The sequence below is a fragment of the Sarcophilus harrisii genome, chromosome 2, assembly GCF_902635505.1.
Source record: "Sarcophilus harrisii chromosome 2, mSarHar1.11, whole genome shotgun sequence".
Taxonomy (NCBI): domain Eukaryota; kingdom Metazoa; phylum Chordata; class Mammalia; order Dasyuromorphia; family Dasyuridae; genus Sarcophilus; species Sarcophilus harrisii.
The window spans coordinates 426,591,800-426,604,119 of NC_045427.1; the positions used below are offsets into that span (position 1 = coordinate 426,591,800).

Here is a 12,320-nt window from a genome sequence, read left to right on the forward strand (position 1 = left end):
AAGGCACGGGGTTAAATCTGGCTTTGACTGTAATCGCTGGACAATCTTGGCCAACTCATCCAACAACTCTTAATCTCCCTTCCATATGAAGGAGAGGCTGTATTGCAGGACTCAGAGTTTGTGGTGATCGTGTGGGAAAATAGAGCAAAGTGGCTCGGATGAACTCGGCAGGTACGGAAATGATTGCTAAGAGTCCTTCCCCGGAGGTCGGAGAAGCGCAAGTTTTTTGAGCTGGAAAAGGCCTTGAGTGGATCTTCCCTTTACAGAGGAGTACATTGAGACACAGGTTAACTGACTAGCGAGCGCTTGCACTGGAAGTTAGTGGAAGAGCCAGATTCAAATCACGACCCCCCGACGCCAGATCTAGGCAATTTCTCCTGCTTTAGTGCACGCCATCCTGCTCCGTTGCCTAGGCCTAGTCCAGGCGAGGTCCTCCAGGAAAGGAGCAGCTGGACCGCGGATGTTCCAACTCGGCTCCACGGTCCGAAGCCCGGGCGCTTACCACGTGGTGTGGAACCGTAGAATAACGCATGCGCCTAAGGGACACAACCTCCCCCTTTCCCCTAGCCGCCCCTAGCTCTCACTGACGTCGGCCAGCTCCTGCGCTGCTCTTTCCTTGTTATTGACAGCTCCGCCCCAGCTCTCGCTCCGCCCCACCTTCCCTCCCTGTTTAAGATTCATCATCTATAGGTCGTGCCGCCTTCTGCTGTGTCTACACTGTGCCAATTCCTTCCCCAAAGGCCGCACTTCCAACACCACCGGGCCGTCCAGCCCTCCGAGTGCGCGTGCCCGCTCTTCCCAGCCCTCCCTTCTCTCTCCTCCCCACCGAGTCTGAGCCGTCCCACGCGCGCGCGCGCGCGCGCGGTCCCCGGCTGTCTGGAGTCAGTTGCTCCGGCGTCCGCGCGCGCTGGTCTGTCCCTGCCCCTGCCCCTGCCGCTGCTGCCGCCGCGGGGGCCGCCGGGGCCTCGTCCTGTCGCCGCCAGCGGAGCGCGAGCGCCGGGACCCGGGCGCGCGGCCCCCCCGCCCAGGCTCAGCCAGGTGAGCAACGCCGCTGCCCCCCAGCCCCGACTGCCGGGGTCCTTCCCGCTCCTGTCAGCAGCCCGAGCACCGCGTCGGGGGGGGGCAGGGACGGGCGGAGGAGGGGGTCGGCCCGAGGGGCCTGGCCGAGGGAGGGGGCGAGGGAGTCCCGAGACTCAGGGAGGCGAGAAGGGGGCGCGGGCTGAGGGGGTGGGCAGGGTGCTGGTATGAACTGGGGAGCAGCATTCTGTAAGGGGGCAGGAGTCTCCTTCTCCCGCTCCCATCGAGACGCGGATCTGGAAAGAAAGCCTAACTGAGGCCCACCGAAAGAAAAGGGGGGTGGGAGTGAATGGGCGGGCGGGCCCAGGGTGTTTACAAATGCTCGGGAGGGAGGGGGACGATGGGAAGGAGGGGGTGCTTTTCCAGGGGCGAGGAGCGGTGGAGAGGGAGGGAACGAGAAGGCTGAGCCCGCAGATGTGCAATGGGAAGGTCGCACAAATGCCACCCCTTTAGAAAATCAGTTTTGCCAACTCTTCCTGGCTTCTGTCAGCTGCCAGGCTTTGCAGCTTTTTCATTAGAATTAGGGCTATCAACTCATTCCCGCTTCCCTTCCCTGGAGAAGAGGCATCCACCTGAAATCCAACCACTTGTGGGGCTGCTGAGTCTCCAGGCTGTGATTGTTTACGGTTTTATTTTCTGCTGTCCGGCTTGTTTTGTTTTGTGTTTCTTTGTTTTCTGTGTTTTTGTTTAAAGTTATTCGTCCTGTACCCTAATTACCCGAGGGTTCTATTGGCGGGGTTTAAACTTTAGAGACTTTTCAGGCTCGGGTTTTCATTCAGAGGTTCCTTTCGGAAATGTTTGAAGACGAGTGGGTGGGTTGTGGATCTTGGATGGAAAGTGTTTGGGAGCTTGCGTCACTTTCAATTGCATGGCTAGCATTTCTGAGAAGTGATTACACTAGGCTTGTGCTGCTGTATGAAAAACTGTTATGTGATTGAAGAGTGCACTGGACCCTCTTTCTGATTTTCGTAGACCAATACAAACCTACAACGTAGGTGTAAAGATCTGAAATGTAAGGATTTGAAGTGCAACTTTTCATCCCTCAACATTATCAAAGCATCTTAAAAAAAAAGAAAAAAAAAGAGCCAGGTGTTTTTACAATTAGATTCACTTTAGATTAAGACTGGTTCCGCCTTCGCATAGTCTTGTGCATTATTTTGCTAATATTAATTTAAATTCAACTTTTCTATACATACACACATTTGCACATGCACAACAACCAAAAATCAAGAATTGATATATCTTAAAACTGTTGGTATTGCTGTGTATAATTCTGACTGGCTAAGCCAAAAGTTTACTTCATTAGTTGGAACAACTTATTCTGCTTTAATTTGCTTCTATGAGATTAACAGTGGAAAAATCCAGAAACGGCACAAAAACAAACGAATGAAAAGCTATCTTTTATTACTGTTTCATAAGATATTATCATAATCACTGAAGAAGATAGAACTACAATGTAATGATAAACACATTAACTGAGTTGGCTTTGTGACCTTGATACATTGTGTAACAGTACAGTGGTTTAAGACAAACATTGGGTTGTATAGCTTTCTAAGTTTAGGGAAAAATGCTACTCTTTTCATAGATATGCAGATTGCTAGTTTTCCTTTTAATTTTTTTTACTTAAAAAATAAACAACCCATTAAAGGCAAACTTCCTAACATACAGGAGAAAAAAAAAGAACAAAGGCCTCCATAAAACCCATATAGTTTGTCAAAACCATATCAGTTTAATGCATGGTTATTTTCAGTTTTTCTCAAAGAGGTTTTGGGATTTTATAAAACTGCAAGCTCAGTTTGAGCCAGTGTGATATGGGAGCTTAAAATGCTAATCTGCATTAAAAGAGACATAAGTAACAGGATCAGGGAGATGATGGTTTTGCTCTATCTGTTCTAGTCAGAACAATATTTATACTTGGTCCCAGGGACCACTCCATAGACAAGACTTTGATGAAGTAGAGAGAGTAACCAGAGGAGAGCAACCTTAATATATAAGGGCCTTCTGATCTTGCTAAATGAGATTGGTTTAAAGAAACATATTTAATATTTAATCTAGAGAAGAGAAAATTAGGGGTAGAGAGAAATGACAAGTTAGTTGTCTTCGAGTATCTTAAGAGTTGAGTTAGTTGTCTTCAAGTATTTTAAGAGTTGTCATGTTAAAGGGATTAGCTTTTGTGCCAGAGGGGAGAATCAGAAGTTGAAGTTTCAGAAAAAAAAAAAAAAGACTTAGAATCTAAGGAAAAACATGTTAGCAAAAATACCCCAAAGTGGAATGGGCTGTCTTGGAAGGCAGTCCTAACTTGGTAATTAGACAGCAAGGTGATAGTGGGTAAGAGTACTGAATATGGAGTCAGGCAGACCTGGATTCAAATCCTGCTATAGACATTTATTAGCTGTGTAACACTGGGCAAGTCACTTAACTTTGCTGTGCCTCATTTTTTTTATGTGTAAAATGAAGACAATAATTGCCCCTGTTTCTCTGGAGTTGTGAGAGCAAGATAGGGCATTTGTAAAGTGCTGTACAAACCTTAAAACACTATGCAAATGCTAACTACTAGTACAGGTACTACTAACCATTAAGATCTCGTCCTGCTCGGGGATTTGGTGATTATGTGAACAAAAAACAACAAGCAAAAAAAATTCTCGTTTTGTGTTATTTCAGGTCTTTTTGATGTTTTGCTACCTCTGGATTTGTTATTATTACTCTTTTTTTTTTTTTTTTAAAGGGTTTTAGAGCATGAGAATAATTCTGGTGCTGTTGTCTCCATCACTTTCTACAGCTCTCCTTGTATTTCCTTATATTCTTTGAGTTTGATGTTTTAAATGATGCCATAACACTACATTATAGGAATTTTTAGACCACATCTATAATTGTGTTGATAGAGGGAATTTAGGGTAAGATTTCTACTATTAGTACAAATAAGCACTTCTTCTTAGAGGTTGCTAAGATGCTTTAAGAAAGATGCTTGGAGTTATTAGGAGATTGGTTGTAATCTATGTGAGATTAAATATTTAAATCCAGGTCTTTCTGATTCCCAGTCTAACTCTCCATCTCTGGTATCATGTTACCTGTATGTTAATTTGTTAAATTTTTTTTTCAGCCATTTTCCAATTATTGAACATCTAGGTTCCTACTACTCATGTTTGGGCATTTATATAGAAAGTCATACAATGTGGGGGGGGGGGGTTAAAAGGAGGTATTTTAATGATAATTTTTAAAGACAAAGTTTTGAAATTCCCTAGGTCATAAGACTTTTTTTTTTTTTCAGTATTGCAAATGATCTTTCAAAATATATCATTCCAGAGTCCTACCAGCAGGATAAGTGTGTTTCTTTTTTCCTCCACAGCTTTACAAATACTGCATTTTGTCTTTAAAGTAGTGGTTTTCTGAGTAGTTCTATGAAGGACAGGGTTTCAGAGAGTATCCCATATTATCGTTTGCAGTAATGACTATGTTTTATCTTCTGACATTTTCTTTTGATGAACTTTATTGCTGTCTGGTCTTTTAATTTTTACTTAGTCTTTACATTAATTCTCTAAGTAGAAAATGCTAGAGTAACAGCTTATTTTGTTGAAATTGTTGATTAAAAAAATTTTGAGAACTACCTTTTAGAGATCTTCTGTTGTATTGCCTATACAAAGTTTGATGTCTTGATTCTTGAAACAGGAACTTTTATTTCCTCTGGCTCACTTTCTTGTAGCTCTCCTCAGGAAGTTAGCAGGTAGAAGGTCTTATTAACAGAAAGTAGAAAAATAACTATTCCTCAAAAGCCTAATTGTTTCTGATGCATAATCAATCTTCTCCATGTCTGAGAAATTGGGGAACAAGAATTCTAATAAATTAGGGTTATGAGCCCTTAAAGAATATCTTCTCAATAATATTTTAACTTTTTACCTTGGAACAACTGACTATTTTGGCCCATGGCTTGTTACTTTTTTAAAAAAATAAATTCTACTATGTATTACTACCTTAAAGAACAACAAAAAGTATTAAAGATCCCAGTTAGAAATATACCAATAATTCCATTTGAGGAGCTCTTGGTGACAGTCTAAACCACAAGAATATAGTGGTTTGTTTATGTCAACATACTCAGATGTTTTAATGTTTCATTTGGGGAAGAAATTTTATATTTATTTGTTTTTCTCTAACAATCCTCATTCTCCCTTTTATCTTTTAGAAGATATCCATTAGTCTCTTGGACATTCTGACAGATATCACTGGGTAAATATTTTTAATATGTGGAAAGTATTAATTTATTGCTTTTGTAATTATTTCATTTCCTAAGACATTCAGTCTGAGCCTGGTGATTGACCCTATTTGTTGTTTAAGGGCTGCCCCAGTTATGTTTTGAGAGGCTCATCACAAGGTTGCCCATGCATTGATGTCTCCCACACATATAACCTTAATAGCAACCCTTGAAAACCACCTATTTTTAAAAGGATTTGGTCAAAACAGTTATAAATCCTTGAAGTAATGTATTTGCTTGAGTTAAATGCATTTCTGGTGTATGCCTTAAAATACTTATAAAGACCTCTTTCAAATGTGTCACTTTTTGGATAATGTAACATTTGGAAGAAAATTTATAATTCCATTTTAATTTATAACTTCATAGAAAAGTAATCCCTTAGCAAAAATTTTGTGAATATAGTGTGGATATAAATTTTTTGGAATTTCAGGTATTTTGTTTTCATTTTAATGATATGAGAAATATAATCCCTTTTTGGTTAGTCATTCACCAAAGGTCATAGAGGCAGTGAATGGCAGCATGGGTTTTAAACTTAAATCCTGATTCCAAATCTAGTATTCTTTCCAGGATATGATGCTTCCTGCTGAAGAGGGATAAGGTTTCATAGGTCAACCACAATGAAACAATTTTGACATCCTGGAGAGACTTTTAAATATACTTATAATTTTAAAACACATTTCTAAATTTACCTGTGACTTGAAATGTCAACATATTTCATCATCCAGATCTTTTCCTTCTAGACATATTTGTTTTTACTGTGTTCCATTTGTCTGTACTAAACAGACTTGCTTCTCCCTGAAAAAAATCCATATTTTTAATAATAATATTCATCTGATGATGTTGTATATATCTATGAATCACGTAATATAATCTCCAAAGAATTCAAGTTGGGAATGGAGCAATGAAAAAGTGTATAAGTAGTTTGTAATATGTTACAAAAAAATTATCAAGGTAAAGCAATACAAAGGATGTAATCATATAATTGATTATATGTGATTTATAGTAATGCAAAAAAATGGGTTAGTCATATGATAAGACCATGAGATTGTATATGCTTCTCTGGTATTTTCTAGAATTTCTAGAAGAAATTGAGAAATTTTTAGAAGAAAAAAAAAACTAGCATGTTGAGTTAATGGATGGTGGAACATGGACTTAGGAAGAAGAGGCATGGAGAGGTTGAGATCTTCATTCGTGGAAGGAATATCTTGCTCCCATTGGGAAAAAAAATCATTTAATAAAAAGACTGCTAAAGCTCCAGTAGAATACAAAATAGTATCTATAGTTTGAAATTACCATCCTGTTTTTTTAAATGATATATGTGTGTTTTTATCACAGTAGATGACTTTAATATACCTCTTTAAAGTTTACAAAGCTCTTTACATGCATTATCATTAACGATCTATGTGTACTAGGAAGATGAAGGTTTCGAATTTTGCTCTCATGGAATTTGCAATCTGGTATAGAAAAGACATCAACACAGATACTTATACAATAATACTAGATAAATTAGTTGGAAAAAATGCCAAATTGACTATGAGAGTCTTTGACATTTTCCTACTTCTATGAATTTTCCTATTTTTTATTTGAGAAAAAAAAAAAAACTAGTTAATTTTCATTTCATTTAAATGATTCAAAAAAGGTGCTACCTGGTAATAAATTGGAATTTAGGGAAGGGAAGGAAATGAATTATAGAAAATGATAGCTAATATGTATTCTTATTATATTTGATTTTCTTCTCAGATATTGCTTTTGAATTATAATAGTATTAAAAATAACAATTGGATAAAACCTGGCCTGTATCAAGTTCAACTTTTTGTCATTAGAGATTTTTATCATTACATTACTTTATGATATTGTATGTCTGACACTCAGAGTGCTTAATAAATATTTGTTGACTTGAATAGTGAGGATTGTATAGTGCTAATGATGTTGATTAGCATTCTTCCCTTAACATGACATCATCTTTTCATGCATTGTTTAGGGAATTTTTTTCCCATTATTTAAAATGGTTTTTAAAAATAGCTTTTTATTTATGCATGGGTATTTTACAGCATTGACAATTGCCAAACCTTTTGTTCCAATTTTTCTCCTCCTTCCCCCCATCCCCTCTCCCTGATGGCAGGTTGACCAATACATGTTAAGTATGTTAAAGCGTATATGTCCTAACAGTTATTTTGCTGTAGAAAAAGAATTGGAGTTTGAAATAGTGTACTATTAGCCTGTGAAGGAAATCAAAAATGCAGGCAGACAAAAATAGAGGGATTGGGAATTGGTTCATAGTCATCTCCCAGAGTTCTTTCGCTGGGTGTATCTGGTTCAATTCATTACTGCTCTACTGGAACTGATTTGGTTCATCTCATTGCTGAGGATGGCCAGGTCCATCAGAATTGATCATCATATAGTATTGTTGTTGAAGTATATAAAGATCTTTTGGTCCTGCTCATTTCACTCAGCATCAGTTCATGTAAGTCTCTCCAGGGCTTTCTGAAATCATCCTGCTGGTCATTTCTTACAGAACAATAATATTCCATGATATTCATATACCACAATTTATTCAGCCATTCTCCAATTGATGGTATCCACTTAATTTCCAGTTTGGGGCTACTACAAAGAGACCTGCCACAAACATCCGTGCACAATACAGGTTCCTTTCTATTTAGGGAATTTTTTAACCTTTATTTTCTGTTCCAAATTTTTCCCTCCCTCCTTTTAAGAGAGCAAGAAAAACAAAATCCATTACAAATGTATAGTTACATCAAGCAAATTTCCACATATGCTGTGTCATCCCCCCTCCCCCCCAAAAAAAAGACAAAGAAAGAAAGAAGAAAATATGCTTCAGTCTGTACTCTGGATCCATCAGTTCTCATCTGAAAGTAGATAAAATGTTTCATCATGAATCCTTTGGAACTGTGAATCACTGTTGATCAATGTTACTAAGTCTTTCAAAATTGATTTTCTTAAATAATTGTTGTTACTGTATGAATTTGTTTTTCTTGTTTTCCTTACTGCACTTTACATCAGTTCAGACAAGTCATTCCAAGTTTTTGTTTTTTGTTTTTCCTGGAATTATTCCCTTTCATCATTTCTTAAAGTACATCTCATTCATATCACTTGTTTTACCATTCCTTAATTGATAAGCATCCCCTCAGTTTTCAGTTTTTTTCCCACTAGAAAAAAAATCTGCTATAAATATTTTTGCACATAAAGATCCTTTTCCTCTTTCTTTGATCACGCTGGAGTTTATCCCTTGTAGTGATATTAGATGAATGAAAGTACATGCACAATAACTTTTGAAGCGTAGTTCCAAATTGTTTTCCAGAGTGTTTGGACTGATGATTTAGAGGTTCTTGTCATATGGCTATTGATAACTTATATTTCTTTCTCTGAAATCTGATGCCCAATCATATCCTTTGTCTAGTTATTGTTGGGGAATGGCTCTTATTTTTGTAAAATTGACTCAGTTTCCCATATATCTTAGAATGAAACCTTTTTCAGGGAAACTTGCTGCAAAGATTTTTCCTGCATTGGGTTGCTTGTCCAACAACTTTTACATTTTATAATAAAAATAATTTTACGTCCCATTTTCATCTCTCTTAACTGTCTTGATTATGAACTCTTCCACCATTCATAGAACTGATATGCAATTCCTTCCATGCTGCATTAGTTTGCTTATGATATCATCCTTTGTCTAAATCATATACCTATTTTGAACTTGTATTGGAATATGACATGAGATGGTAATCTATGTTTACTTCCTGCCAGACTATTTTCTAGTTTTCCCAGCAGATTTTGTTGAATAATGAATTCTTACTTCAATAGTTAGGATCTTTGACTTTTATCAAAAATTAACTTACTGTGTTTATTTGCTTCTTTATGTCGTCTACCTAATATGTTTCACTGATCAATCTCTATTTCTTAATCCAGTTGCATATTGTTTTGATGATTACTACTTTATTAATATAGTTTGAGATCTAGTACTACTAAGCTTCCTACCTTCCTACTTTATGCTTTTGATATTATTAATCTTTTTTTCCAGATGAATTTTTTTATTATTTTTTTCTAGCTCTACAAATTAATTCTTTGATAGTTTAATTCGAATAGAACTGAAAAAAGTAAGCTAATTTAGGTAGTATTGCCATTTTTATTAGTTTGGGTTGGCCTACCCTTGAACAATTAAGATTTTTCCAGTTTGTTTTTATTTGTGTGAAGTAGTTGTATTCATTTCTTAAGTTCCTATATTTTGACAAGTAGGCTCCCAAGTATTTTATGTTGTCTATAAGTTATTTTAAATATATATCTCTTTGTTATTTTAAATATATATATATATATCTTCCTGTTTGGTTTTGTCAATATACAGAAATGCTGATAATCTGTGTCACTGTATTTTTATATCCTACAACTTTGCTGAAGTGGTTGTTTCAGTTAGTTTTCCTAGTAAAATATTGTATAGCAATGGTGATGATGGACATCCTTACCTCTTATGTCCTCTCATGAGGAGCTCTGACCTCATCAGAAAGGCTTCCTGCTAATCCTCATCACAGAGAGTGCTTGCTCTTGAATTTAGATAGATATTGATTATATTAAAGAAAGATCCATTTATTACTACTCTTTCTAGTGTTTTTAACAAGCATTATGTTGGTTTCATCAAAAGCTTTTTCTGTGTCTGTTGAAATAATTATAGGATTTTTCATTGTCTTTGTTATTAATATGATCAATTATAATTAGTTTTCTCAGTGTTGAACCAGCCCTATATTACCAATATAAATCTAGTCTGTTCTTAGTGTATAATCTCTGTAATGTATTGCTGTAATTTCATTGCTAGCATTTTCTTTAAAATTTATACATCAGTATTCACTAGGGAAGTTAGTCTATAGTTTTCTTTCTTTGTTTTTAATTCTCTCTGGTTTAGGTGTCAAGATCATATTTGTCCCAAACAAGGATTTTGTTAGGACTCTTTTACCTATTTTTCCCCCAATAATATAGGTAGTATTAGAATTAATTGTTCTTTAAATATTTGATACAATTCATTTGTAAATCAATCTACTGGATTTTTTTTTTCCTTTGAGAGTTCATTTATTGCTTATTTATTTTTCTAATAGTGATTTAGACATTTGATTTCTTCTTCTGTTAATCTGGCAATTTATATTTTTTATAAATATTCATCTATATTTCATTTAGATGGTCAGTTTTATCAACATAGAGGTAGGTGAAATAGCTTTCAATAATTGCTTTTATTTCTTGTGTTTTCCTGCCAATTAATTTTTTTTCACTTTTGATAATGTTAATTTGGTTTTCTTTTTTTTTTTTTTATCAAATAGCTAATAGCATATCTATTTGTTTTTCTCCTCCAAAAAATAGCTCCTAGTTCAATGATTTTTTTTTTTTTTTACTTTCAATTTTGTTAACCTCACCTTTTATTTTCAAGATTTTTTTTTGGTGTTTAATTGGAACATCTTATTAGTTGAATGTTTAAATAATTCACCTGTCCTTTATCTCTCTCTTATTGATTTAAGTGTTAAGAGAAATGAAATTTCTCCTCAGTACTGCTTTTGCTTCATCTCATAAATCTTGGCATATTGTCTCATTATTCACATTTAATTGAATTATTAGTTGTTTCTGTGCTTTGTTCTTTAACCCACCCATTCTTTAGGATTAGGTTTTTTTAATTTCCAATTAATTTTTATCTATATTTCAAAGTCTTTTATTGAGTATAATTTTAATTTAATTATCGTCAGAAAAAGAAACATTTATTATTTCTGCTTTTTTGCATTTGTAAAATTTTTATATCCTAATGTATGGTCAGTTTTTATGAAGGTGCTGTAAAGAGCTGGGAAAATAGATTTACTCCTTTATATTCCCATTCAGTATTCTCTGGTGTTCCATCATATCTAACTTTTCTAATATTCTATTCCTTTCCTTGTTTTCTTTATTGTTTATTTGTGGTTAGATTTATCTAGGATTGAGAGGGATAAATTGAAGTCCTCCAGTATTATAGTATTATTTCCTCCTATAACATTTAATTTTTTCTTTAAGAATTTGGATGCTATGCCATTAGTGCATATGTCTAGTATTTATATTAATTCATTGCCTGTGATAACTTTTTAACAAAGTGTAGTTTCCCTGATTATCTCTTTTAATTAGAAAAAATGCTTTTTCTTTGAGATCATGATGAGATCATGAAAAAATGGAAATTGGCAATTTCTGCTTAAACTTTTTTTAATTAGCTGAAGCATTAGATTCTGCTCCAATCCCTTATTTTATTTTTTTATTAAAACTTTCTATTTTCAAAATATATACATGGATAATTTTCAACATTCACCCTTACAAAAGCTTGTTCTAATTTTCCCTCTCCTTTCCCCCTTACCTCCTTCCCTAGACAGCACGTGATCAATATATGTTAAACACGTGCAATTCTTCTATACATATTTCCACAGTTATCATGCTTTACAAGAAAAATCAGATCAAAAAGGAAAAAACATGAGAAAGAAAACAAAATGCAAGCAAACAGCAAGAAAAAGAGTGAAAATATTATGTTGTGGTCCCCCAAACTGACAGTTCTCACTGTCCTCTCTCTGGGTGCAGATGGCTCTCTTCATCATAAGACATCATTTTATTATTGAAAAGAGCCATGTCCATTAGCATTGATCATCATATAATCTTGCTGTTGCCGTGTATAATGATCTCCTGATTCTGCTCAGTTCAGTTTTCATCAGTTCATGTAACTCTCTCCAGGCCTCTCTGCAAAACCATCCTGCTGATCATTTCTTATAGAACAATAATATTCCATAACATTCATATACCATAACTTATTCAGCCATTTTCCAACTAATGGGTATCCACTCAGTTTCTGGTTTCTTGCCACTACTAAAAGGGCTGCCACAAACATTTGCACATGTGGGTCCCTTTCCTTCCTGTATGATCTCTTTAGGATACAAACCCATTAGAAACACTGCTGGATCAAAGGGTTTGCACAGTTTGGTAGCCATTTGGGCATAGT

General features: G+C 35.9%; 1 protein-coding gene across 5 annotated transcripts in view; it reads left to right on the plus strand.

Moving 5' to 3' along the window:
- The first annotated feature begins 541 nt into the window (after positions 1 to 541).
- ZHX3 (zinc fingers and homeoboxes 3) overlaps positions 542 to 12,320 on the plus strand; it is a 150,004-nt gene continuing 138,225 nt past the window's right edge. For 3 of the 5 annotated variants that reach the window (XM_031954012.1, XM_031954015.1, XM_031954011.1), the window contains exon 1: positions 542 to 1,038. The gene's annotated coding sequence lies outside the window, so the exon portion shown is untranslated. Of the gene's footprint in view, positions 1,039 to 5,254; positions 5,299 to 12,320 lie in introns of those variants that run through there. The other 2 variants (XM_031954013.1, XM_031954014.1) reach the window with 1 other exon arrangement.